Raw genomic sequence first — 4,450 nt, 5'->3', positions numbered from 1 at the left:
TGCCATAAGAGTGGTGTCATCTGCATATCTGAGGTTATTGATATTTCTCCCGGCAATCTTGATTCCAGCTTGTGCTTTGTCCAGCCCAGCGTTTCTCATGATGTACTCTGCATATAAGTTAAATAAGCAGGGTGACAATATACAGGCTTGACGAACTCCTTTTCCTATTTGGAACCAGTCTGTTGTTCCATGTCCAGTTCTAACTGTTGCTTCCTGACCTGCATACAGGTTTCTCAAGAGGCAGGTCAGATGGTCTGGTATTCCCATCTCTTTCAGAATTTTCCATAGTTTATTGTGATCCACACAGTCAAAGGCTTTGGCATAGTCAATAAAGCAGAAATAGATGTTTTTCTGGAACTCTCTTGCTTTTTCAATGATCCAGCGGATGTTGACAATTTGATCTCTGGTTCCTCTGCCTTTTCTAAAACCAGCTTGAACATCAGGAAGTTCATGGTTCACATATTGCTGAAGCCTGGCTTGGAGAATTTTAAGCATCACTTTACTAGCGTGTGAGATGAGTGCAGTTGTGTGGTAGTTTGAGCATTCTTTGGCATTGCCTTTCTTTGGGATTGGAATGAACACTGACCTTTTCCAGGCCTGTGGCCACTGCTGAGTTTTCCAAATTTGCTGGCATATTAAGTGTAGCACTTTCACAGCATCATCTTTTAGGATTTGAAATAGCTCAACTGAAATTCCATCACCTCCACTAGCTTTGTTCGTAGTGATGCTTCCTAAGGCCGACTTGACTTCACATTCCAGGATGTCTGGCTCTAGGTGAGTGATCACACCATCGTGATTATCTGGGTCGTGAAGATCTTTTTCATACAGTTCTTCTGTGTATTCTTGCCACCTCTTCTTAATATCTTCTGCTTCTGTTAGGTCCCTACCATTTCTGTCCTTTATTGAGCCCATCTTTGCATGAAATGTTCCCTTGGTATCTTTAATTTTCTTGAAGAGATCTCTAGTCTTTCCCATTCATTGTTTTCCTCTATTTCTTTGCATTGATCGCTGAGAAAGGCTTTCTTATCTCTTCTTGCTATTCTTTGGAACTCTGCATTCAGATGCTTATATCTTTCCTTTTCTCCTTTGCTTTTCACTTCCCTTCTTTTCACAGCTGTTTGTAAGGCCTCCCCAGACAGCCATTTTGCTGTTTTGCATTTCTTTTTCTATTTCAATGGAATATTATTCAGTCATAAAAAGGAACATGGATGAACTTTGAAAACATTATGCTAAGTGAAAGAAGGCAGACACAAATACCATATACTATTAATATAATGGTTTCAGTCTATTAAAAGCCAGGTACAGGAAAAATCTACAGACAGGAGGGTAATTGGCAATGAGTTTCTTTTTGAGATGATAAAAATTTTATAAAATTGTGGTGATGGTTGCACATATCTGTGAATAAACTAAAACCATTTAATTGTCCACTTTAAATGGGTCAACTATGTGCTATGTGAATTATATCACAGTAAAGCTCTTTTAAAAAAGAAAAAGCGAAAGAATTGCAAGTATCAGAAAAATCAGAGTGGACAATGTCCTGTGAGACAGCTGGCCCAGACTTGTCAAAGAGCCAAAGTCGTGGGAAGAAAGGGGCTGGGCGTGGGGTAGGGGCTACTCTGCATTGAACGAGAACAAAGAGCAGACCCAACAACCAAAAGCAATGTAGGGACTTTGACTGGATCTTGGCTGAAAGCAAAACCTGGGGACAACTGGGGCTTTTTGACATGGATTAGGTATCAACTGGTATTCTGAGGTAATTTTTAGTGTTCTTATAGTTGAAAGTGCATGGGTTTTATTGAGGAGAATGCCCTTATTCTTAGAAGGTACACATATTTAGGGTGAAGTGTCAGGATGTCTGCAATTGTATAGCAGAAAAGGTGTGTGTGTGTAGAAAGAATGAGAACAAGCAAATACAGCAAAATATTAACAACTGGGAATTCTAAGTGGGAGTTAGGTATGCATTACACTATTCCTTCAATGTTTTAATATATTTGATCTGAAAAAGTCAGAGGGAAAAAGGTCATTTTTGCCTTTGTGTTGCTTCCCAGGACTTTGAATCCTGGGTTCTCCACCCCACTGAAGGGTGTCATTAGAGGCCAGCTCTGCAGGCCAGAAACTCTGGATCTCTGGACTCTTGCTCCCCACCACAGATCAACCCAAGCTGAGTTGATCTTACTCCAAACAGCACTGAATCCACCCTCTTCCTGCCCGGCCCTGCCATACCCAGGCTCCGGCAGCCACCATCTCTCTGATGATCACTGTAGTCTCCAGCATCTATCTCCCCCAGAAGCTCGTTCTCCACAGGGCAGCCCAAGGAGTCTTTCTAGGACACACCTCTGATTTCCTCCTATGGTTCTCAGTATGAAGAAGGGAGAACTCACCATGGCCTGAACCCCAGCTTGAGCACCCAGGGCCCCTGCCACCTTCCAGCTCCTGGTCTCGCCTGTGCCAGGGCCTTTTCCATGTCCTTCCCTTCACTAGGAGTGCCTCCTTTCTCTGTCAATTCCTTCCAATCCTGTACCTCTCAGTTGAAGCATCAACTAACCTCATCTCCTTAGAGGAGCCATCCTGGACCTCCACCCTCCTCCTGCCTCCACAGTCCAGGTGATGATGGTGGTTTAGTTGCTCAGTTGTGTCCGACTCTTTGTGACCCAGTGGACTGGTAGCCCACCAGGCTCCTCCGTCCATGGGATTCTCCAGGCAGGAATACTGGAGGGGGTTGCCATTTCCTTCTCCAGGGGATCTTCCTGACCCAGGAATCGAACCCGGCTCTACTGCAGTGCAGGCAGATTCTTTACCATCTGAACTATAAGATCGGGTTCCAGATAAGTCCATTCCTGCTTTCAGTACAGGTACCTGTGCTGGGAAAGACTGAAGGCAAAAAGAGAAGAGGGCGGCAGAGGATGAGATGGTTGAATGGCATCACCAATTCAATGGACATGGATTTGGGAGAACTCCAGGATATGGTGACGGACAGGGAGGCCTGGTGTGCTGCAGTCCATAGGATCACAAAGAGTCAGACACGACTTAGCGACTGAACAACATCCACCTGTGCTCTACTGTCTCCTAGCCGGTGACCTTGAGGGCTGCCATGACCTGATCTGAAGAGAGGCTAACACTAACAGCAGCATCAGGTTGTTGACGGTGTTGGTGTCATATCTTGTACTTACTGAGACGATGCAGCTGATGCACAAAAGCAGCAATGTTTGCTGTTATGAGTATTCATGATGTGGTCCTTGGTGTGGTCATCTGATTGATGTCTCCCTGCCTCACGAGCCTGTGGACCCCATGAGGGCAGGACAGCCCTGAGCACACTGGTAACACACACAGTGCATGGTTCTAAAGAACTGAATTATTAATAGATTGACCAGGGCTGTCTAATAGGGCCTGGCTCAACGCCTCCATTGAAGGGGCATCTGTCTTTGCTCCTCTAGCTGCTGGCACGTATTATAAATGGGGCTCCCACTGAGTCCACTGCTCATGGCCTTGGACCTTTGGCTAGTCCTGCTTGAGGAAAAGGAAGATGACCCTTGAGCACAATCCCAACTGCTGGTTTACAAACCAGTCACGTCTGAGTTAGTGAAGTGCGATGAACACACAGCATGCCACCCAAGACCCCTCTGAAGAAGGTCCTGTTGTCCTGGCTATTAGCAGTGCTGCGGGCCCTCAGCCTCCAGCTGCCAGTACGGTCCCGGATGGAGCAGAGATAGCAAGGTCCAGCGGCTTTGGCCCAGTACCACGCAGCTCCAAAGCTCAGAGACCCCTGCCTACTTCTGCTTGTCCTCCTTCCTTCACCAGATGTGGGTCCCTAGGGCACTCCCTGACACACCTCTGGACGTGTGCTTCCACAGAACCCCGACTGCCTCTGTTACGTGGTGCATGCTCAGTCGCTTCAGTTGTGTCCGATTCTTCGTGATCCTGTGGAGTGTCACCTGCGAGGCTCCTCTGTCCAGGAGATTCTCCAGGCAAGAATACTTGCCATTCCCTTCTTCAGGGGATCTTTCCAACCCAGGGATCGAACCTGGGTGTCCTGCATTATAGGCAGATTCTTTTACTGCTGAGTCACCAGGGAAGCCTTTGCCTCTCTTCTAGGATAAGGCAAAGGGGCACTCACATGACTAAGACACAAAGGCCTGCGGCTGTGGCTGTACAGGAACACGAGGCCTTGCTGGTGTGAAAGGGCCAGGCTTTCTTCACCAGCTGCTGTGCAGTTCAGCCAGGTGGCCCTGGGAAGGGCAGTCTGACACCCGGGGCTAGCTGCGGTCTCTGGAGAAGGGTCATGCAGAGGTGGTCCCGCCACTGTGTGGTCTCATGCAGTCACCTCTCCTCCTGCCGGAAGAATGACAGTGGCCTGTCACTATGCTTATGACCACAGAGGAGAGGAGACAGGAAAGAAAGCTAGGTTTTCCACAAAGAATGACACAGATGGGGTACCTTGATGCAGAGATTT

Source organism: Bison bison, unplaced genomic scaffold, assembly GCF_000754665.1.
Source record: "Bison bison bison isolate TAMUID 2011002044 unplaced genomic scaffold, Bison_UMD1.0 scf7180017864297, whole genome shotgun sequence".
Classification (NCBI taxonomy): domain Eukaryota; kingdom Metazoa; phylum Chordata; class Mammalia; order Artiodactyla; family Bovidae; genus Bison; species Bison bison.
Note: the sequence above shows the minus strand (reverse complement) of the source record.